Raw genomic sequence first — 25,463 nt, 5'->3', positions numbered from 1 at the left:
CCTGCAGATAGAGACCCTTTTCTCTGCTGCCTTATTGCCGGTTACATTAAGTACAGTATATGACAAGAGTTTATTAATGCTGTTCTGTAGTCAACATATGTGCGAGCGTATACAATGGCTCCCATTCAGGAAAAGGTTGAAAAGAAAGGCAGTAAGAAGAAGATGACTGCGGCGAAAGCCAAGAAACAAATCATCAAGAAGCACGAATGAGGTATGCAAGTGGCTGAAATTGCAAGATTTTATAAGAAGTCGACGTCTGCATCTCATCTGCAGAGGGGGAGAAAAAGGCAGAGGAATCCCTTACTTACTAATGAGATGAGCGAGATGTGTAACATGTGGGAAACAGTGCAAAATTTTGTAGAAATGCACCGCCTGAATAAGGCTATAGCAATGCAAGCGATGACAATGCAATGTCACACTGTCCTCAAAAGAAGCAAAAGCAAGTGTCATTGGATAGGTTCCTTGTTAAAGTTGCACAAAAAGAAAAGATTCCATTCAGCCAATAAATAGCAGTGATTCCATTAGTTCCATTAGTGATAGTAAAAGTTGTCTTACACAATAACCCTCCTCTCTCGTCTCCCTCACACCAGCCACAGAGGTTTTCAAAAGTAAGTGCAGGTCAATTTGTTTATTTTTCTTTATATATTGTATTTTATTTATTATTTTGTATGATATTACAGTATTGTGATCATTTTTTTTTGTTTTGTTTTTTTCCAACGTTTTTATTTATTTTTGGGACAGAGAGAGACACTGCATGAACGGGGGAGGGGCAGAGAGAGAGGGAGACACAGAATCGGAAACAGGCTCCAGGCTCCGAGCCATCAGCCCAGAGCCTGACGCGGGGCTCGAACTCACGGACCGCGAGATCGTGACCTGGCTGAAGTCGGACGCTTAACCGACTGCGCCACCCAGGCGCCCCTATGATCATTTTTATATGAATATTTTTGGATTGTGGAACGAATCATCTGAGTTTCTATTATTTCTTATGGGGAAATTCACTTTGATATATAAGTGCTTTGGATTACAAGCATGTTTCCAGAACGAATTATGCTTCCAAACCAAGGTTTTACTGTACTTAGATATAAACTTAATAAAATATGTACAAGATCCATATAAGGAAAACTACAAAACTAATGAAAGAAATCAAAGAACTTCTAAATAAATGGAGTTATTCCACATACATGGAAAGAAAGACTCAATATTGTCAAGACATCTGTTCTTCTCAACTTGACCTACAGATTCAACACAATCTCAGTCAAAATCCTGGCAAGTTATTTAGTGGAAACTGATAAAGTGATTCTAAAATTTACAAGGAAAGGCAAAAAGCCCAGAATAGCCAATACAATATTGAGGGAGAATAAAGTCGGAGGACTAACACCACCCAACTTGAAGATTTACTAAAAGCTACAGTAATCAAGACAGTGTGATACTGGTGAAGGCACAGGTGAATGGATCAATGGAACAGAAGAGCAAGCCCAGATACAGACCCATACAAGTACAGTTAACTGATCTTTGACAAAGGAACCAATGCCATTCAATGAAGAAAGGATAGTTTTTCAACAAATGGTGCTGGGATAACTGTAATTTCACATACAAAATATGAATCCAGACAAAGACCTTGACAGCTTTCACAAAAATTAACTCAAAATATCTGTAGATCATTTACCTAAATGTAAAACATAAAATTATAAAACTCTAGAAGACATAATAGAAATATAAAACTCTAGGAAATCTGGATGACCTTGGTTGGGCAGTGACTATTTTTTTTTTTAATTTCTTAACATTTATTCATTTCTGAGAGACAGAGTGCGAGTGGGGGAGGCAGAGAGAGAGAGAGAGGGAGACACAGAATATGGAGCAGCCTCCAGGCTGCTGTCAACACAGAGCCCAACATGGGGCTTGAACCCAAGGACTGCAAGATCATGACCTGAGCTGAAGTCAGACGCTTAACCAACTGAGCCACCCAGGCACCCTAGCAGTGACTTTTAGATACAACAGCAACAATCCATGAAAGAATTAATAACTGATATTCTGGACTTCATTAAAATTAAAAACTTCTGCTATGAGAGAGACACTATTAAGAGAATGAAAAAAAACAAGCCACAGAACTGGAAGAAAATATCCACAAAAGACTTACCTGATAAAGGACTGGTATCCAAAACATACAAAGAACTCTTAGAACTCAACAGTAAGAAAATCCTAACAGGCACCTCACCAAAGAAGATATACAGATGGCAAACAAAGATACGTAAAGAGGCTCAAAATCATGTGTTATTAGGAAACTGCAAATAAAAATAATAATGAAATGCCACAGAGGCACCTGGGTAGCTCAGTTGGTTAAGCGTCCTACTCTTGATTTCAGCTCAGGTCATGAGCTCACAGTTCATGAGTTCAAGCCCCACATAAGGCTCTGTGCTGACAGTGTGGAGCCTGCTTGGGATTCTGTCTCCCTCTCTCTCTGCCCCTCTCCCGATTGTTCTTGTTCTCTCTCTCTCTCTCTCTCTCTCTCAAAATAAAGAAATAAACATTATTTTAAAAAATAAGGCTTGAGGGGCGCCTGGGTGGCGCAGTCGGTTAAGCGTCCGACTTCAGCCAGGTCACGATCTCGCGGTCCGTGAGTTCGAGCCCCGCGTCAGGCTCTGGGCTGATGGCTCGGAGCCTGGAGCCTGTTTCCGATTCTGTGTCTCCCTCTCTCTCTGCCCCTCCCCCGTTCATGCTCTGTCTCTCTCTGTCCCAAATAAATAAATAAACGTTAAAAATAAATAAATAAATAAATAAATAAATAAATAAATAAATAAATAAATAAAAATAAAAAATAAGGCTTGATGGACATAAGTATATAAAATTGGTCTTTATAAGAACCCAGAATTCAGGGGTGCCTGGGTGGCTCAGCCAGTTAAGCATCCAACTTCGGTTCAGGTCATGATCTCACAGTTCCTGGGTTCAAGCCCCATGTCGGGCTCTGTGCTGACAGCTCAGAGCCTGGAGCCTGTTTCAGATTCTGTGTCTCCCCTCTCTCTCTGCCCCTCCCCTGCTCACACTCTGTGTTTCTCTCTCTCTCAAAAATAAATAAATGTAAAAAAAAAAATTTTTTTTTAAATAAAGTCTGTTAATTTAAAAAAGCAATGTCTGTCACAAAAAATAAAATAATAATAAAGTCTAGCATGAAGAAGAAGAAATAATCTTTAAAATTCATGACATGCTTAGAGAATTCTGCTTAAACCGAAAGCCAACTGAGGTTTAGGTGAGAAGAGCAGCTGTTACCCTGTGGTGTTAAAATAAACTCTGGACAACTTTCTGGGAACCTCTCATTTGGCTGCTCCCAAAACAATTGTGTTTACTGTAAACACCAGGATTCTACTACTAGGGAAGCTCCGAAATTATCTTCCTTATCTGCTATTCATTTTAACTATAGGCTCTGAAAAGCCTCCCTTTCTTTGAGACTCAAAAAGCAAGTAATTGAATTAAAAGTATTTTTTCCTAATGTTCCTGAAGACTAAATTCTACTTCTCCTTTGTTAAATAACAGCTCTCTGCCAGTCTCTCCAACACCCAGCAGAATTCATAATTGCATCTCTACTCCCACAGAACTTCGTTTTGTGTGTGTGTGTGGTTTTTTTTGTTTTTGTTTTTTTTTGTTTTACCTCTAGTGATACATTTTTCACATCGTGTGTCAGCTAACTGAATACGAATCTGGCCCATCCCCTACACTATGAGCCCCTAAAGACAGGGAGTGCCAATCATTTCACACTAACACCTCACACCTAGAAGGCATTCCCAATCAGGACCTTTTTGGATCTAAGTGATGGACATCTAATTCAAACTATCTAACTTGCCAGGAAAGTGAAACCAGAGTTACTGCCTTTAGATGGTGCTGTATCTGAGTTTTGTATACGGTGTGTGTGTGTGTGTGTGTGTGTGTGTGTGTGTGTGTGTGATCTCTTGTATCTCCCTGCTCTGATCTCTGTGTTAACTTTATTCTCCGAAAGGCTTTCCCTAAGTGGTGGCAAAGAGGGAAACTAACAGCTCCAGCTTAAAAAAAAACACACAAAAAGGAAAAACCTCTTTGCAACAGGGTCAGTGAAAACAGTGGTGTCCTCCATAAACCGATCCTTGTGACCCTGACTAGCCAAGCTTATGTCACAAACCCATAACGGAGGCAGCGAGGTCACCTTTGACGATGATACAGGCTGAAAACAAAGCAAGGGTGACTGACTACCCAGGGAAAATCTAGGCGATTTATTGAAAGAAAGAAAGAGAAAAGGGATGCTGAGTGGGTGAAGTCAACAGACTCTCACTACTTTGCAGGGTCTCAAGACTGCTGACTCACTCCTGCCTGGTGAGTATTTATTCACTGTTTATTATGTATAATGCTGAGTTACTGCCTGAACACCCAATAGAAATGCTTGTTTGTAGTGCCTCTCCTTGTACAGGACACGTACTCAAAATGAACTGTCCCCACCTACTGCTCCACATGGGGTGGTTTTGTTTCATTCTCCTGGTCCACGGTGAGGCTATTTTGCATTTGTCTACATTCCTATTATTTTCAGGGCGTTTCTTTTCTCCTGTCCTATGTGAGTGTCTTCATGCCAAATGTACACCCTGCCAAAAATAAACATGTTGCTAGCTTTTGTCCAGGGGGAGATAAAAGTAAAATCTTGCCAAGCAAACCAGGGCCAGCAGCACCCCAACAGAAACGGCAGGTTTCCATGATGCCCGCTTCCCAGTGTGAGAACACAAATGAGGGCAAGTCTGAAAACACCAGTGCAAGCCCATGCTTTCTCGAGGACACGGTTTCTCTCCAAAATAAAACCGAGATCGCTGTGGTTGTTCTGCGCGGCCTCTGGCTGTGGCTTCTTACATGTGTGCGCTGAGGATGTTCCCTGAGAGAGGAGAGGATGACCAGCAAGACGATGGGACAGAGGAGGCGGGGAGGATACACTGTACATGTAAATACGTCAGGATCAGATCTATCTTCCATTTGTACAATGCTAGGAGTTTCTCGAATAACTGGGAATGACTATTTGGGGCAGTTTCAGGAACACTTTATGGCATAAACAAAATGGCTTTTCCCTAGCTGACCCGATCCATTTCATCCAGGCTCTCTTATCTTATACTAACCTGATTTTGCTGAAGTTACTGTCTGTCTCCGGCTTTCACAGGAGCTTTCTTTTATGGATTTTCCATCCAGCAAATGTTTCTGTTCCACGGCTGGGCAGATCCGACCACAGCATGCTTGGCTACAGACCACAGCAGCTCACCCACAGCAGCTCCGACCTGGAGGGGGAAAGCCAGAAGCCATTGGAGGGATTCATATTCACAAACACACACACACACTCTCTCTCTCTCTCTCAAGAGTTTATGTTTGGCAGGATAACCCCAAATGTTTTCCAATTGTTTAAAATCATTAAGGAACAGAGACAACAGCTTATGAGGTGTCCTAAAGACAAGTGTGGGCTATCCTAAAGGAGGACTAAGGTATTTAACCATTATTGAGAAGGTTCGGCCAAACGATTATACTCTGTTTGTGGAAAATTCAAAAGCCAGATGTTTTAATTAACCACAGAAAACACAAGCTACAACTAAAATTTCATGAACACAGTGATCTGCCCTGTGGAAAACCACAGGAATGTTCTGGCAAGGCTCAGTCTGAATTCTTGGGACACAGAGGGCTAGAATCATTCCCCTTAGGAACTCGAACAGAAAATTAACTTGCTCAATATGTTTTAAAAAGTAAAATGAAACCCAGATTTAATCTCAATCAAATAGAAAAACATTTCGGGACTTCAAAGGGCACCACACCAAAAGACACATTAGAGGAAGGTCATAAAGAATCCCAGTGTGGTTCAGGATTTAAAATGCATTTTCAATGCAAAGTGAATGCTGTAACAGAAAATTTTATAGGCTAAATAATCCAAAGGGGAAACTAATCATCTTTCATTTCCTAATAGAGAAAAATGATATATGAAACCAATATTCAACAAGTGAGTTATAAATATTATCAAATGTATAATATATTCGGGCAAAAGGAATCTCTTAACTCTCCTCCTTCATGCCAAACCTGTGGCCTGGCCCACGCTACCATGCTTCAGCTTGAGGAATCAAGGCATCCAGAAACACAGTGCTAAAATAACTTCTGCTCACTGGTATTGCAAGTTAACAATTCTGGCACGGAAAACTAAAATGAGGGAAATTTACAAAAGCAATTAGTGAACAACTAAGAACTAATAAATTAAGAAGTCCTCATTTGTTAATTATAGTATTAGCTATGACAACATCTATAAATGCTAAACATTGTAAGCCTGTTCGAGAGGGAACAGGACAAGTGTTATTTTCAGATACTGGGTCTACAATTCTATTTCTGTAAGTCAAAACAGACCCTGTCACAAGTGTGCCACGCATAATATTACATTAATCTGTACCTTCATTTGAAAACTCAGTCCCAAAAATCATCTCAAAAGGAATACAGGAAAGTTATATATATATATGTATGGTATGATCCCAATTTTATTCTACAAACTGAGTATGTATATTTTAAAGACACCAAAGTATGAAAAAAGAGCTATTTCTGGGTCATGGAATTAGAAGCCATTTGTCTTTCCTTGGTGTTTTCCAAATTTTCTACAACTTATATGGATTACTTGTAGAATTAGAATACTTTTAAAGAAGATTTTTATTAAACAGTATGAGAATACAAATCAGGAATTGGATGTCTATCCTGTATCAGCCCGATCTGTGGGTTTCCTCTTATCTCATCAATAAGAGCTAATAAATTAAGAAGTCTTCATTTATCTGAACTCAACAATTCTTAATTTAGAAGTTCCAAACCCAAATGTCCAATAACACTGTCAGAACTGATTAACACTACTTTTCTAGAAATAAAAAGTTTGTGTTTGTTTTCTGCAAACTTACCACAAGGAGACAAGAAGACCATAGTTATTTCCCTCCTTTAGTTAATTCATCCAATCATCTCTGTCACTGTCATGTCATCTAATTTTTGCTTAATTAAAAAGAGTGCCTCCAGGTGTTACATACAGTCTCACAGGAGCCCGGCCCTAGTGAGCACTTGACACCCTCCATTTTTGACACTCTTAGCATCCCAGAACACACAAAACACAGTGGTGGAATCTTAACACTGGAGGAGTTGGTAATCCATCATTCCAAGAACCCCCAAACTCCCTGAGGTTACAAATGAAGACAGTGAGATGCCCAGAGAGTTCAAATATCTTCACTGAGGCCACACAGCAGGGATGAGAGGATCAGGGATCAAAGTCCAGATCACCTGTCTCCACTCTGACCCAGCACTCTTTCCACCACTACAACGTCTCAGCACACACTCCTCCAAATGCAAGTTTGTATGAAACACACGCACATGTTAAATTCATACCAGCAAAGCCAGGAGAATAAGACAGACATTTGTTCCACCAAAAATGAAATGCATGCAGGAAAAAAAAAAAAAAAAAAAAAGACTCAACTGCAGGCTAAAAAAGACGTGGTGGCTCTGCCCAGAACACGTTCAAGCAGAGGAACAATGGCTGCAGTGTGCTCGGGCGGCAGGTGTCCAGAACAGAAACTGCCTATCACACCGAAAGCTTTCTGGTCCTAGCATTTGCCCTGTTGACAACAGCACATACCCAGCAATCAAAGCAGGACAAAGGGTTTTCAACAAGCTAAAACTACACTTGCAATGAGCCACCTGCAAGAGAGAAGAAAGATGCATGCTCACCCCAGTAGCTGCAAACAAGTGATTTATGGCATCAGGTCCTGGCCTCTTCCTGCCAAAATGACCCAACTCTTAGGGGAGAGGCATTAGTGGTTTCAAAAATTAACAACAGTCCCTGAGAACTAACGTAAAATAAAATGAAATAATCCTAATACTTCCTATCTTATGTCTGATACAACCTCAGAGAGCGAGCAAGATTTTTCTCTTTGCTTCTAAGTTATTTATTTGAAATACTGCTCACCTCCACTTCTTTCTTAGCATCCACCTACAGTGTCCCCGCCACACCAATCAGAAACCCAAGATTTGCACAAAATGTGAATAGCCTGAAAAGCAAGGGGAGAGAAGAGGACAGATGGCAATAACAAACTCAGAAACGCTCCCTGAAAAGCCTTTATTGAGCTCACTGCTCGTCAGCCTGTCCTACTGTGCAGCAGGACAACAAAGCCATGGGCTGTGAAGCTGCTAATAAAAAAAAAAAAAAAAAAAAAAAAGCCGCATCGAGGGATGATGTGATCTCGCTTTGTAAGAGCCAGCACAAACACAATAGCTTGTCCCGCCTCATTTGAGAAGCCAGGCACCGACTAAAAAAGAAAATGCATTTTTTTCCACCCAAAACTGCTCCTCAAGTCCCTGCCATATATTTTCATGGCTGGATCCTGGAGGAAACACAACATTGGCAGTTTATTTATTCCCCCTTGATGCCTCTGTTCTAATACTAAAGGTCAATGTCCACAGCGGGCAAAGGGAACTGGATTCTTGTTGCCATTTCACAATGAAATCAAAGCTCTGTGGTATTGTTCAAGTAACTCTTTAAAGTTATTTGTAAGGCGATGATGGTAAGTTCAAATTTATCCGGCTGGGAGAACGAACTCTGACCTACTGATCAAACTGGATGAAATCTTGCTGGAGCCATCAAGTTATCTTCCTTAATAGAGATGAAACAGAAATTAGATCAGACTCACCCTGGCTGGGTGTTGTGTGGTCTTTACTTCAGTGATGCCTTTGGCGAAACGTGCACCCAGATGCTTGCCACCATTTGAGAATCTTAGATGTTTGGCCGGCATTTTATTTTTCCTATTCTAATATCACAGGGAAGGGTTCTCCTTCTCGAGCCTGAGTCCAGAAATACCAGCCAAGCCAATTCAACACTTCAGAAAGTTCTATATCAAAATGACCAGGAAGACCAGGCTAAAATACACTGGAGAACATACCTTTCACCACTTTGGAAATCTGATTTTCAAAAACATATTTACAGTATTGATAAATTTACATCTTAAAATGTTTGGAAGGAAAAAGTATAGTCTTAAAATTGTTTTATTTTTTATTTGTTTCAAAAAGGACGTATCACAGGTACCCATCACAGGCAACTTAAAAGGATCTATTTATGAATCACCCAAACTGGCATCCAACAAAGACTCTAGCTGATGAGGAAGACATGACACAATTTGGAAAAGGTTTCATATGGTAACTTCCCATCTCTGGCTCTCAAGTAGAGGTTTCAACCAGAGGGGGCAGGGAGGGGGAATTTATGTTCACTAATGTTTTCTGTTTGTTTGCTTTTAAATAATAGACTGATTTATTAAAACTCATCATTCAGTTTAAATTAAACTGTTCCTGTTCTGGGTGGCAACTTAAAACCAAAAACAAAGTAAAGTTTATCTCACCCATGCTAAACTCATTTTATTCCTAATTTTAGTGCTTTTCTTAAAAAAAAAATTAACTATATTTTATTTATTTTTTTTAGAATATCAGTTATTTCTTTTTTTATTTTTTAAATATGACTTATTGTCAAGTTAGCTAACATACAGTATATACAATGTGCTCTTGGCTTTGGGAGTAGATTCCCATGATTCATTGCTTACATACAACACCCAGAGCTTACTAATATTTTAAAGGCTGTTCTGGAAAGAACAAGGGATGAAGACACAGGCAGATTTAGAGCTTGCAGTCCTAGAATGACCTGAGGCTTTCTGGGATAACTAATGTATGCTCTTTAACCTTTGTTACATCATTTGTAAAACTGGTGTGATACCATCAGCCAACTTCATGGGACTGCCAACCGATAAAACCAAATATGAACACATTATGGAAACTTTAGCTCTATATGTTCATTCAACAAATATTTACTAAGAAACTGCAATGCTGCCAGATAAGGCACTGAGGACACAACCATGAACAGACCCAGTCCCTTCCTGCAAGGACTTAGGTTGAGGAATGCAGTGTGATTTGCGTGAGGCACAGGGAGCTATGGGAACACGCAGGCAGCCTCCAATCCAGATACCAGACCAATATCAGGTATTGTTACCTTTAAGAGTCCTTGAGGAAGTTTCTCAATGAAAAGTGGTAGACGTCGCTTTTAGTTTGGTTGTCTAATTGTCAGCTCATTCATTTATATATTCTTCTCCAACACTACGTGCCAGGCACTATTCTAAGTGCCGGGGACCATAATTTCTGCCCTGATAAAGCTGACGTTTTAGTCATTTCTCATCCATATGAAATGCACGATATATGAACTAGACAGAGTAAGCAGCAAGGCTGCAATACAGTGATTCTTCTAACCAAACTACCTACACACAAAAGTTAAAAGGAATATTCTAACTGATCCAATTAGAATAAATTTTACTTCTTTTTAAAAAATTTTTTGGGGCGCCTGGGTGGCGCAGTCGGTTAAGCGTCCGACTTCAGCCAGGTCACGATCTCGCGGTCCATGAGTTCGAGCCCCGCGTCGGGCTCTGGGCTGATGGCTCAGAGCCTGGAGCCTGTTTCCGATTCTGTGTCTCCCTCTCTCTCTGCCCCTCCCCCGTTCATGCTCTGTCTCTCTCTGTCCCAAAAATAAATAAAAACGTTGAAAAAATAAATAAATAAAAATAAAAAATTTTTTAAGTTTATTTTGAGAGAGAGAGTATGCATACAAGCAGGGGACGGGGGGGGGGGGAGGGAGGGAGGGAGAGAAAGAGAGAGAGAGAGAGAGAGAGAGAGAGAGAGAGAGAGAGAGAGAATCTCAAGCAGGTTCCACACTGTCTGCGCAGAGCCCAAAGCGGGGCTCAATCCGACAAACTGCGAGATCATGACCTGAGTTGAAATCAAGAGGCGGACGTTTAACTGACTGAGCCACCCAGGGGCCCCTAAAAATTTTACTTAATCTCCAGACCACATTTTACAATATACCAGATAACTACTGCGAGCATATGAACCACACTCTTAGGTTTGTGGGACTACAATTTGTGTGTTGGCATGGAGTAGAGCACTCTCTCCACACTGGCTTCCTGCCCCCTACCAAGGAAAAAGAACACACGCTGGAATCCAGCCAATAACAACCCCAGTGTTAACAAGGGGAATATCAGTTATTTTAGAAGCATTTCCTGGAGCACTCATATTTTAAAGAATTAAAAAAAAAAGCTGAATTGTTTATTTTAGAAACTAAACTGAAGTTCCATTTTAACATGCCAAATGTCTGCCTTAGAAAAGTTTCTTTTTTAAATCTGTTTTATTACAAAAATAAATAAAAAGGGCCTGAGAACTAGGCTGTCCAGGACACTGTCAACACAACTGTCTAAAAATTCAGCATGGGATGGAGGAGAAGGGGGTGAGAAAAGAGGAAGAAAGACAAAAGAAGGTATGGAGTAAAGAGCCACACAGTGACCAGGATTAATAACCTGAAAGCTCACATACTCAGCAAACACTAAGAGCCAATGTTCAAAACATTGTAGAGCAAGGAAAAAAGCATCCGAGGAAAAGTGACCAAAATGATACTCAACTCCACAGAAGACTTCCTAACCCTGGAGCTCCTACAAAAAAATACAAAGTCCAAAGCCCAGTTACTACGACACACATACCAGGTCTGGGGTAGGGTCCGGGAAGTCTTCGTTTTTTAACTATCTCGCCATGATGCTTTGATGCACAGCCATGATTGGGAACCACTGGGTTTTACTAGATTTTCTTACAGAAGAAAGTATCGAAATATTTTTTTCATGATAATGGGAAACTTTTTGCTAAGTGCTTTCCATTAATCCTCACGTCCATCCTGAAGTAAGAACTATTATTACGCCTATTTTTAAATGGGCAATTTGAGTCATAAAGAAGTCCAGTCACTCGACGGATGTTACCTAGCTTTTAAATCAAAGACCCGGGATTTTTTTACCCAAGTCTTATCTGCCCCATATTTTCTTAGCACCTGGTTAACTGGAGCAAGCTAAGTCTCTTTTCCACTCTGTAGTCTAAGGATGTCTGTCATATGATTACCTAATTTGCAATACAACAAAGGTATTAGTTTTGCACACAGAACTTAAATCTCAAAATTTAGTAATAAATTCTGTATGAAGATTATGTTCTGAAAATCATGTATAAAGAAGTCTATTTAGAGCATTGGGAGGCATCTGGTCAGGTCTGCAGTTATTTTAGTTACCTTCCGATCCGACCAAAGGTTAGTAAAAGGTGTGCTTCTGATCTTAGAGAACGGATGCTCCTTCATCAACACGAGACCTTTACCTAGAAAGAAGCTGGACGCAGTGAAGTCCGGCTCATTAGGAATTACTGCCAAGGGCTTCACACGTTTTCACAATTTCAGGCTTTTGTTAGTGTTACTCCATCCGCCCAGACTGCCCCGCCATACCACTCAGACATGCCAAGTGTTTGTCCTTTGAAGCCCCGCCCAGATACTACCTCCTTCATGAAGTCTTCTCAGATGCCCTGGCAGAAATAATTATTGATGCCTTTGTAATTTCCAATGCTTCCCTTATCACATAGAGCAGGCTGACACTTACCTCAGGAATGCATAGGCCTTATCCTGGCAGAGTCTACACAACATCTCACCTCCTCACCCTTTAGTCTCAGGTTGCCCAAAGTCTTCCTGGTTCTTCTCCACCTCTGAAGTCTCTTTCTCAGGCTCCTTCGTAGGCTCCTTTCTACATGACCACTAGAATACCCATCGTGTTCATCAAGGCTTCATCCTGACTCTCCTCATACTTCATATAAATCTTTTGGTGACTTCAGCCACATTCCCAGGCCCGACTACAGGGTATCCTGATAACTCCCACACACCCATGCAGTACATCACCCATTCACTCACCAGACATTCACTGAGACCTACTCTATGCGCCAAATACGCACCATGCTTTGTCTCCAGGCCAGATCTATGTCCATCTATGTCCAACCTACTTGGATCACAACTCCTGGATGTCCATGCCATTAATGCTCTAGCCCCTAATGGCATCCATCCCAAGAGGCACATTTCTTCACATTTTCACACAGGTGATATTGAGACGTGTCTTATAAAAATGGCAGCTTAAAAAATTTTTGGCAACAGGGGTGCCTGGCGGCTTAGTCAGCAGAGCATGCAACTCTTGATCTCAGGGCTGTAAGTTTGAGCCCCAAGCTGGATACAGAGATTACTTAAAAATAAAATCTTAGGGGCACCTGGGTGACTCAGTCAGTTAAGCACCCGATTTTGGCTCAGGTCATGATCTCACGGTTCATGGGTTCGAGCTCCATGCTGGGCTCTGTGCTGACAGCTCAGAGCCTGGAATCTGCTTCAGATTCTATCTCTCTCTCTTTCTCTCTGCTCACACACACACTCTCTCTCTCTCAGAAATAAAATAAACATTAAAAACTTTTTAAAAAATAAGATAGAATCTTTAAAAAAAATTGGCAATGTGTTTCCTAAAATTTTTTTACATGTACTATATAATGGTGACTCTTAAAACAATGGCATCTTAAAATGAATTGTAGAAATTATCTTAATGTATTTCCCTTCCATTGTTCTACAACAGTGCTGTTCACCAGAACTTTCTTCAATGACGGAAATGTTCCATATCTGTGTTATTCAATACAGTAGCCACTAACCACATGTGCCTTGAAATGTGGCTAGTATGACTGAAGAAAATTTTTAATTTTTAAATTAAAAATATTTAAATTAGGGGCGCCTGAGTGGCTCAGATGGTAGAGCATCCAACTCTTGATTTCATGGTCGTAAGTTCAAGCCCCACGCTGGGTGTGGAGCCTACTTAAAAGATAAATTTTAAATTAAAAAACTTTTAATTTTATTTAATTTTAATGAGATTTACCTATATGTTTATCAATTTCTTTACCATTCCTTTTTGCATCTCAGCCCTTCCTCCTAGAATCACGTTCTTCTTCCTGAAGTATATCCATTAAGAAGTATCTTAATAAAAGTCTGTCGTGGCAAGTTTTAGATTTTTGGAAAGCAGGGATACCTGAGTAGCTCAGTCGGTTAAGTGTCCAACTTTGGTCAGGTCATGATCTCACGGTTGGTGAATTCAAGCCCCGCGTCGGGCTCGGAGCCTGGATCCTGCTTCAGATTCTGTGTCTCCCTCTCTCTGCCCCTCCCTCCCTCTCCCTCCTCCTCTCCCCCGATCTCTCTCTCAAAAATAAAACACTAAAAACAATTTCGATTTTTGGAAAGCACATTTTGCCTTTTTCCTGAATGACAGTTCTGCTGGTATACAATCAAACAGTATTTTCTTTTAGTATTTTGTAGATATTTTTCCATTCCCCATTATTGCTGTTGAGAAGTCAGCTGTCAGCTCATTATTCCCTTGATGAACAATTACCCTTTTCTTCTGGTATGTTCTTAAGATCATCTTTATTTTGGTGTACTGAAGTGTTCCTATATGTAGACATGGATTTCTTTTTATTAGTTTATATTGTGCTCCCCTCATCTGTCCATAAATTACTTGAATTTAAGGAACACTGGTCATTTATGTCCTTCATAAACTCTAAAAATTATATACTAGCTCTTCAAATATAATGTCCCTCCATTTGTTATTATCTTTCTGGGGCTCTGAACAGATCTCGTTATAGTCTTTCTACCTTTCAACTACACTTTCGTGTTTTTCTTCTCATTTCTGTGTTACATTCCGATTCTTTCAAATCTTCTTTTCTAGTTCATTAATTACCCGTTCAGCTATTTCTAATTATTGAATTATTTTAACAGTTACAACTTTTTCTTTAGGTGCTGTTTTTGTTTGTATTTTTCAAAGTCAGCCTAGTCAATTTTTTTTTTCAGCAACAACAAAAACACCTAGATTCATGTTGCCCTTGTACCCACTCTTCACCCCCGCACCCATTTTACTGAGATATAATTGACACATAACACCATATCTGTTTAAGGTGCTTAAGATCTACCATTTGTATATGTTGCAAAATAATTACTACAATGAGTTTAATTAACATCAGTTACCTCACATAGTTATCAATTTTTTTTCTTCTGATGAGAACTTTTAAGACCTACTCTCTTAGTAACTTTCAAATATAAAATACAGTATTGTTAACTGTAGTCACTATGCTGCATATTATATCCCTGAACTTATAACTAAAAGTTTGTACCTGGACCACTTTCACCATTTCCCCCACTCCTCTCCTCAAGCAACCACCAACCTGTTCTCTGTTTCTAGGAGTTTGGGGTTTTTTTTAATTCCACATATAAGTGAGATCATACAGCATTTGTCTTTCTCTTACTTTTTCCCTTAACATAAAGCCCTCAAGGCCCATCCAAGTTGTCACAAATGGCAAGCTTTCCTTCTTTTTATGGCTACATAATATGCCTGGTCAATTTTTATCTCGCGCTCTCTGTACTGATTTGTGAGTAACTATTTTATTTCTTAAGGCATTTCAAACATAGTTATTTTATATTCTGCATCAGATCATTTTCATACCTGAAGTGCTCAGGATTCTAAATTTATTGTTTTTTGTTTCTGGTGACTCTCACTCTTGGTGGTTTGTTTTCTAGAAGAATTAGAGATCTTTTTTTCTGAATTGATATTTGGTTGATCTTAGGAGAACCATAAGGTCCAAAGAAGGGAATGCCTTCCTCCAGAAAGGACTTGCATTTGCTTCCCCCAAAAGCCAACGGGCGCTACCTACCTGGGCCACCTTGGATTTTTTTATAGGTCCTAGCAAAAGGCAGGCTCGTCCACCTTGCCACTGACCCAAGGCTCAGTCTCCAAACACAGTGGGGATATCATCATTTGCCCCTGTGGCAATCTATCTTTTGTGTTTGTTTATATACAAAGCTCTCAGCTTTGGTTTAATTTACCCTTAGATGGTTGATCTAATTGAGGTAGGAGATTTTGGAGATGTTTTAGCTCCTGTGATCCCAGAAGTACATTAAAAAATGTTTTATCCAGATTACAGTGGGGAAGCATGTCAGAGTATCCAATCCACTATACTGCTGGAAACCTAAGTCCCCTACTAATCATCTTCCCTCAAAACCTACTTTTCCTCCTTTGTTCTACATTTTGCTCAATGGCACCATTCAAACTCATCCAAATCAGAAACCCAATATAGCAGGTACCAATGGCCCCTCTCCTCCCTCCACCTATCCCATGTGCAACAAGGTACCAAATCCCACCTTCTTGCTTGATCAAAAGTGAGCTTGCTTTCATGTATTTGATTGGCATGGCATCCGGTAGTATAATTTTAATCATCAAGGACAAGTAAGAAAAATAAAAAAAACTAAATTAAACAACCAAATCATGCATTCCTGCCAAAAGAAGGTGCTTTTGAAGTTTTGAATACAGGGAGGTGGAAGGAGAACTGAGTTACACACAGATCTCAAAAGAACTAAAACTTTGGTGTTAGAACCATAATCACATTTCCAAAGAGAGGTTTAATTTTAATCAAACAACATTATCTGTCATGACAAATTAATGTTAATTTGAAGTTTATTGGTTTTGTGGCTTTGTTGAATTTACTCTATAAATTTGTCATTGTTTAATAGTTATATAAGAGCTGAAGCATAAGGAGTTTATACCTAGTTTTAAGTTTGAGCATATTGAAGCTACTTCATAATAAAAATATTCATGTTAGTACTGGGGATTTGTGAGAAATTTTTTCCTTTAAATAAAGAGGCCCATAAGTTATTGAGATTTAAGGAACACTGGTCTTTAACACTGGTCTTTATATACTTTGCTATACTTTTTTATATACTTTATATACTTTGATATCCATCCTTCTCTCCATAACTCAACAGACAGAAATGGAATACAACAGCACAAGCAAGAAATCATTTACTAAACTCCAATTTCTCCTCAATTCTCCAGTTGTTTGAATTAGCTTAGGACGGATGAATCTCTTAAAGCAGGATGCTTTGTTTCTTTCCTCGAATAGTGGCAGTTTCTAATATGTAAGACGTATGCTCTCCCCAGATCCTACCATCACCCACTTCTACCAAAATCTATAAAATGGCACAAACGTACCTGGCAACAGTACAGCAAATGAAATGTGTCAAACAAAGGGCAGTCCTTGCCTTAAGGAAGTCCATTTCCTGGTTGGGCTTCAGTAACCGGGAATCTGGGTAAGTACTGCACTGTTGTTCTGAATGAGTACAAGAAACTCCCAATCATTTCTTTTTAACTTCAATATTCTTATTCTTGATGGACTGATGGACTGTATTTCCTTCGGCCATCATGTATTTCATTTTAAAAGTCCCTCCTACCGATACAAAACTTTCCGTCTCCAGCATACTGGCCTATCTGTCAACATCTTCTATTTCTCTTTCCACAAGGTCCGACTCAATCAGAACCAGAAGGGAAGTCACCACATACCCATGCCATCTGCTACTGGACAGAATGTTGAAAGGGCTTACCTAGAGTCACACAGCTGATGGGCACAGATCAGAACCTGTTTCTATCCAGTTTTGCCACCAACCACAACTCTGTGACTCCTCTGACTCATTTTAAAACATTAGTAGCTTGGGATGCCTGAGTGGCTCAGTCAGTTGAGCGTCCGACTTCAGCGCAGGTCATGATCTCACAGGTGACAAATTCGAGCCCCCCATCAGGCTCTGTGCTGACAGCTCAGAGCCTGGAGCCCGCTTCAGATTCTGTGTCTCTCTCTGTCTCTCCCCCTCCCCCCGTTCATGCTCTCTGTCTCAAAAACAAAAATAAACATTAAAAAAATAAATAAATAAAATATTAGTCGCTTGAACTAGGACTTCAAATTAATGAAGTCTTTAAACTTCTTTCATTTTTAAAAAGTCAAAGAATTGGGTAGTTTGCTAATAATAATTTGAGGATACCCACAGTGGATGAAAGAACAACTTGAGTTTCAGTAAAAATCTAAAGAAAAGTTTCTCAAATTCTAAAACCTAATTCCAGCATTCTTTTTGGAAGCGTTTTTTTATCGTTTTCATTTTTGTTTTTTAATCAGAGTACATTAACTCAGGGGGAAAATGAGATTACCTCTTTATTCAAAGAGAAAAAGAGAACATTCTACCGCTAGCATAAAAATAACATGCATGTAACTCTTAATTCAGCAGTTCTCACATTCAGATCTGGGGTGGGACACAAGAATATGCATTTTATTTTAATTGGATTATAGCTGACACACAATTTTACATTAGTTTCATGTGTACAGCACAGTGATCCCACAACTCTATACCTGAGGCTATGCTCACAAGTGTAGCTATCACCGATCACCATACAACACTATTACAATATCCCTACGCTGTACCTTTTATCCCTGTGACTTATTCATTCCATAACTGGAAGCCTGTATCTCCCACCCACCCCTCACCCATTTAGCCCATTCCCTTCATTCCCCTTCCCTCTGGCAACCTTCAATTTGTTCTTTGTATTTATGGGTCTGTTTCTGCTGTTTGTTTGTTTTGATTTTTAGATTCCACATAGAAGTGAAATCATATGGTATTTGTCTTTCTCTGACTTATTACACTTGGCAGAATACCTTCTAGGTCCATCCCTGTTGTCGCAGAAATATACATTTTTAACAAGCACAAGTGATTATAATGCTGATGGTCTGAAGGCCACTTGATAGGAAGCACGGATCTATACAATTTCTTTAGATTAAGTTAATTTTGGTATTTCTTCCTAATCAAGAACGTAAGGCCAAGAAAAGGAGGAGGAGAAAGGAGAGGAATAACAGAGAACCCAAATGAAAAAAAAAAAAAAAAAGACAGATATGATGTTACCCTTCAAGTACATGGAAAAATGGCTTTCATGGAATGACAGTCCTAAACTCCGACCTAAATTATTCTGAGAGCTGCTGCAAAGAATTTTTAAAACCAACTCAGAGCTGAAATGGCACTAGCACCCAAGGAACAGGTGAAATCAAAGACTAGTACAGAGTTTGGCAGATTTCAAGCCCTCAAGAAATATTTGTTTAATTAAGAAGCAACCCTGACTCTAGCTGGAAATCTATTTAACCGCAGAAGTGAAATCATAATTAATATGATCACATCTCATTTTCCCTCTGTGTCTGTTTCCTCGGGGCATCTATAATGTCTGAATTGAAAATGGAACAGTAAGTATTATAATAACAACATTTGTTGGAAAGCTCATCCTAATTTTTGTGGTTCATGAATTGATGGATATGCCTTTATTAATTCTTTTCAGACCTTTTCAAAGAAATCTGAACTTTTAAAATTACATATATTATCCACTTTAAACCAAATGATCCTGGCAAGGAAAACCTTCTACTGGAAAGGACAGTAGGGAAAAAAAGAAAAGGGGAGGAATAGGAGGTACAACTAATTTAAGGGAAAGAAATCAAGAGTAAATAAGTCAGGAATTAAATGTAGCCAGAAATACAAATTGCTACTTCAAGGTCCAGATATTATATCATGTTTAATAGGGTGGGAGGGCGAAGGACCCCAACAGACTTATTTAGAAGATGATCAGAGTTCCTGAGTATCCTGGGGGAGGGATCTCCCCATGCTCCCCAGCTCACTCATTCATTCATTCATTCATTCATTCATTTCTTTTACTTCCTTCATTTCAGGACAGCAGTTAGCAGTGTTTATTTTATTCCTTACATCCAAAAGAAGATCTTCATGTTAAATCAGGAAAGAAGGCTTTTATTTACAAATTAATGCTGCTGCAAAGCTGAGCACACAGTTTTCTTTCGCAGAAGAGTGAAGTATTATAGGAAGTAATACTCAGGGCTTTGGAGTCTGAGAGAAATGTGCTCAAATCCTGACTGCATCACTTATCTGTGTGACCATAAGACTCATAATTTAACTTTCTAAGTTGGTTTCTTGCTCCATAAAATGGGAACCAAGACATCCACCAGGATAAGGGACAAAGTGTCCTAAATGACCTAGCACAGTGCCCAGCACATAGCAAGTGGCCGTTCTAATTGTTATTTCACACCGGCTGCATTTGCCTGAGCGCCCCACAATGTTCTGTCTGGGCAGGTCAATCTAAAGCAAGTATATCCCCCAGTCTATTTTACAGCCTGTTCCAGGCTGCAAAGAGCTCCCACATGAAGCCCTCCTCAAACGACTATTTAGCACCAGGCCTTTGGGAACTGTGTTCTGTTCTCTCCCGAATACAGATGAAATGAAAGTCATTCTCAGGCTCTCTCAAAGAGACATTCACCTTCAAAGAGCAACGAGTCTATCATTTTCGCTACAGTGAAGGAAGCCAAAGAAGTGACTCCCAAATTACCACCCTTAGAGCGAACCAATCCCACACACCTCGGTAATAAGTGGGAGAGTGGAAGGAGTAAATAGGAGAGGCGGGCTTGTAAATGTGCTCTACCCCTCCCCCTTAAGCCACCTGCTTGCACACACATCCGCTCTGATGTAGGAGTCCTCTTCACATCTGGACCCAGCCAGGATACACCAAGAAATAATATAAAGTCAGCGGAGAAGAGGCTACCAGTTCTTACCAAATTTCCACAACCCTTGGGTAACAGCGGCATGTTCCAAAGCCCTCTTCCAAGGCAGTCCTATCTGCGATTAAGACAGATGGATAACATGAGGGACAAGGGCACTGACTCCTAAGCCAGGCTGAGTGGGTTCAATACCTGGCTCCATCCCAGGTATTGTGTGTGACTTTGGATATGTCATGCCGAAGGGACACGTGATAGCACCTAACTCACAGGGCTGCGGCAAGAACTGCACGGGTTAATACATGTAAGTGCCTGGGTTAGCTATTATCGTCACTATGAAAGCATTACACCCAATTAACAAGGCCAAGTGTACAAAAGGACATGCTTCTCTCAGAAAAGAACTGCTGTATCCTCAGAAAGAGACACCCAACTGGAGTTCTTTAAATTGAATCATATTTTAGACACACTAGAAAGTCACTCTGGTTTGTCTAAAGCAGCGGCTCTAAGCCAGGGTAGCATCAGAAGAACCTGGAAAGCTTTTCCCAAAGGTACATGTCTGGGCAGTAGGTCTGGTCTGGAGCCCAGAATTGTATTCTGACAAAGCAATGTCACTCTGAGGCCCACCTGGAGGTGAGAAACACTGGTGGAAAGCAAGTCCTAACCCTACAAGACCAGCCTTTCTTGGCAGGGTGGGGGTAGTTAGGGATGTTTCAAGAGTACCACTGCCCACAAAAATGTCTCTAAAACCTGTTGGCTGCTGCCTGAAATTCCTTTAGCAGGAGGATCCTGATATGGGAAACAAAGGCAAAAGAAGAAATTAAATTTCCTTACTACTTACAGTCCAGTGGTAAGTCCTTGAGACAGGCAGAGTGACCTTCCCCTGGGAGCTCAGCTGCCTCGATGCGGACACTTTGCTAAGGGACAAAAGGCAATCCTAGCTTAACATTATCCCGCCCCCCCCCCCCCAGGATCCTGGGAGTCTACTTTCACACATAGAAATTCCTTTGGGAACTTCCATTATCTCTACCCCCCAAGATACAGGTTTGTAATCATCCTCCAAGCATATGGCCTCACTGATATACATCTAGAGGGTCTTATGACTGAAGTTTTACTAGACAGTACTTTATGATCTTTTCCTAACAATAGTTAGCCCCCTCAAGGTCCTCGAAACCTTGCTGCCAAAATTCCTTAGAGATGTATGCTATGCTATCCCTAACCCCCTCCCAACCTGAAGGTATACAATCAGTCACCCGTCACAACCCCGGCGCAGCTCTTTCTGCCCATGGGTCCTGTCCTGTGTTTTCATGAAACTACTTTTTTGCACCAAAGACGTCTGAAGAATTCTTTCTTGGCCGTTCGCTCCGAATCCCAACATTTCCACTTCAGTTCCCATTACACAAATCAGAAATATAGTCTAAACTAGAAAAGGAACTCACATTGGCTAAGCATCTATATAGCATGTCAGGCCCTTTACGTGTATGTCCTATTCTTCAAAATCGTCTCACGGCAGTTACTGTACCAAGGAGGAACCAGAGGAGCAGACGGCTTCTGGAGCAGGGCCAACACCCCACCCCAGGTGTGTCTGCCCACTGAACGACACCACCTCCGGGCCTATCACCTGCGCTCAGGAAGCCTGGACACAGTTCTAAGTCAAGAACAAACCCACCCCCGGTCTTTCTGGGTTGTACTGAACCGGGAATAAGTTGAATTTAAAGACGCAGGAAGGAGTCCTCCACTCACCCTTTGCCTCCTCTTCCAAGGAAAGATTTTAGGGCAAATCTCAAACACCGAGCCTTAATGCCATATTTGTACAACGGAAATGTGTTAGCTTTTAAGTCTTTCTTTTTTCTTCACAGGCAAAAGGAAAGAAATAGATGAAAACGAAAGAAGAAAAATGAAAGAAAACGGAAATAGATAAAAAATGGGGGTAATTGTCCAATATACCTCAAAAAAGTTACTATGAATCCCAAATAAGATCACAATATCCACAGTTACATGAGCCAGAACTTACTGAACTTAATGCCAAGAACACATCATCTTCCAACAAACACTAGGGATTCCCATTTTTCAGATGAGAAAACGGAAGTAGGAAAAGGTTAAAAAAACTTGTCTGAAAACTTGGTTTGTGAATAGAAATTAAAACCCGGGACAAAATCTAGGCTTTCCAACTCTTATGCCTAGTACATTATTTTGTCTATAAAATCACTACATAATCTGTCAAGTGTTATAAAAATATTACCTTCCCCCTTATTAGGAAAATCTCATGAGTCACAAAGTGCCTCAAAGCTGAAGAAAAAGCAAAGGGATGCAGATAATCTATAAACTGGGATCTCATCCTTAGAAAAATAAGAGAACTTTATAAACCTATTTTCAGCTTAATGAATAGAAAATAAATAGAAGCATCAAAAGAAAATGAAGGCAATCAAGAAATAACATTAAGGAGAAAAACAATAGGCTTAAGGAGAAACAATGCTACTTACTGGGAAACATCAAGGATGAGAAACAGGGAAGTGATTCAGACAACTGTAAGACAAAGACCCAAGACCCAAGACAAGCTGGCTGTAAGGAAGGGAGGGTGGTCACAGGTGCTGCCGGCCTGGACCAGGAAGAGGGTTGAGGTCACCAAGCCACAGAAAGGAAATGACGGAGCCCCGCTGCCTAAGCGATTAGTCAGAATGTGAGGAACACCACGCTTCCTCCCATTTCCCCTCCCTACAAATGCTAGAGCATTACCAGACATTCCTTCTTAACAGAGGGGATAAGTTTTTTAATACCAGATACAGGAGACAGAATTTTTCTCTCCACACTACATCCTAATAAGCAATTAGGATGCCAAAGGAGACTTCAGGAAACTGAACACAGCCACAGAAATAACCAGCAGTCAGGAGATGGGATTCCAGATGTGGCCCCACCAATGCCCTGGCTATGCCACCACAGGCAAATGCCACAGCAACCAGACCATCAGCATCAGCATCCAAGTGAAGGGCTGACAGGACGATCTCTCGGAGGCAAATTCTGGTCCCTAACTCCCTTCTCAGATTACCTTGGTGCTGCTCTCACCAATGGTAAGGACTATGGTGAGCTCTCCAATGTGCTTCTAACCCAAAGAGAGGGAGGGGAGGAGGAAGAAACTGAAGATGACAATGGTGCTTAAGTCTCAACTAGCTTTTAAAAACTGTAAATACGGGGGGCGCCTGGGTGGCTCAGTCGGTTGGGCGGCCGACTTCGGCTCAGGTCATGATCTTGCGGTCCGTGAGTTCTAGCCCCGCATCGGGCTCTGTGCTGACAGCTCAGAGCCTGGAGCCTGCTTTATACTCTGTGTCTCCCTCTCTCTGACCCCCCCTGTTCACGCTCTGTCTCTCCCTGTCTCGAAAATAAATAAACGTTAAAAAAAATTTTTTTAAAAGAAAAGTAATAAAATAAAAACTGTAAATCCAAAACACAAACAAGACTAATGGACCTGAAAAAAATGATATCATTTATTGAGCCATTACTATGTGTCACACATGTATTAGCTGATTTAAACGTCACCACAGCCCTCTAAGGAAGGTTGGTGACACAGCTTGTAGTTAAACTGAGATTTGAACCCGGCCTCCAGAGCCTGATCTCCTAACCACTAGACACATAGAAATAACTCAGGGATAAGACGACCCAGCTAATTATATGACACCTCTGTTCTATGGCTGAAATCCTATCAACTCAAATTGACAGCCTGCATTACAGAATGCTTCCAGTTTCCCTGGGGAAAAGGAGGTGACCAGTCTGGAACTAGAATCTGACAAACAGCTTGAAGGAAACCAAGCCCTTCATGAACATGGCTCCTTGATTCTAGAATCTTTCTCCTTGAGAGCACACCTCAACCCTCTTTCAAAAGTGCAGCATCGCAGGTAACCATTGACAAGGAGGATCCCATCCAGTGAACTCATTTACTCAAGTAATGTTCTGTGGAACCCAGAAATGTTAAAGGAGCAACTCCAGGTCATTCAGGTCATTAGAGGGCCAGGGCTAGAATCTGAGCCACCCAGACCCCAGTTTCACTGGTTCAAATACTTTAAAACCAAAACCTATGTCTTAGCCCTTATTTTATTCTGTATCTTTTATGAGAGAAACTTTCAAACACATAAAAATATAGAAAGTATCAACTGTATTTCAATTAAAAAAGAAAACAGGGGCACCTGAGTGGCTGTCTGTTGCTTATTCAACTCTTGATTTCGGCTCAGGTCATGATCTCGAGATTCATAAGTTCGAGCCCTGCATCAGGCTCTGCACTCATGGTGTGGAGCCTGCTTGGGATTCTCTTTCCCTCTCTCTGCCCCTCTCTCTGTCTCCCCCCGCCCCACCAAAATAAATAAATAAATAAACTTAAAAATTTAAAAATAAAAAACGTAAAGTATCTACTATACATCAATAAATTTTTTTCAACTTAAAAGTAGAAAGAATTGGGGTGCCTGGGTGGCTCAGGTGAAGCATCCGACTTCGACTCAGGTCATGATCTCACAGTTCATGGGTTCGAGCTGTGTTAGGGTCTGTGCTAACAGCTCAGAGCCTGGAGCTTGCTTAGGATTCTGTGTCTCCCTCTCTCTCTGCCTCTCCTCCATTTGCACTCTGTCTCTCTCTGTCTCTCAAAAATGAGTAAACATTAAAAACAAAAACTTTTTTTTTTAAAGAATGAATGAATCCCCACACAGCCATCTGCCAGCTTCAACAATTACCAATCAGCCAATCTTGTTTTCTCTCCATGCCCATTCCCTCGATCACCAGCCCCCAACACCAGGTTGTTTGGAGGTAAATCCCAGACATCACAGCCTTTCATCTACAGATATTTCAGTATGTATCTCTTAAAAATAAGGACACTTTACAGCATAAACACACTAGTTTTATCACACCTATCGAAATTAATCATAATTTCTTAACATCAGTTATCCAATCAGTGCTCAAATTTCCCCAGTTGTCTTGTGTTCTTTACAGTTTGCTTGAATCAAAATCCTTATAAAGTCTACACATTTGCAACTGAGTTGATAAATTTCTTAGGTCTTCTACTCATCTCTGTCTCTCTGTCTTCCAATAATCTATTCACTGAAGAAACCAGGTCAATTGTCCTACTGGGTTTCCTATAGTCTGGATTTTTTTTTTTTAATTTTTTTAATGTTTCT

At 40.5% G+C, this 25,463-nt stretch overlaps 1 protein-coding gene across 1 annotated transcript in view; it reads right to left on the bottom strand.

Annotated features, from left to right (window-relative positions):
• APBB2 (amyloid beta precursor protein binding family B member 2) overlaps positions 1–25,463 on the bottom strand; it is a 381,693-nt gene that overhangs the window by 298,324 nt on the left and 57,906 nt on the right. The window contains 1 exon segment of the mRNA XM_032593000.1: positions 5,121–5,276. The gene's annotated coding sequence lies outside the window, so the exon portion shown is untranslated.

This window comes from Lynx canadensis, chromosome B1 (genome assembly GCF_007474595.2).
Source record: "Lynx canadensis isolate LIC74 chromosome B1, mLynCan4.pri.v2, whole genome shotgun sequence".
NCBI lineage: Eukaryota > Metazoa > Chordata > Mammalia > Carnivora > Felidae > Lynx > Lynx canadensis.
The sequence above is the reverse complement of the archived record's forward strand: the minus strand, read 5'-3'. Positions and strand labels throughout refer to the sequence as shown.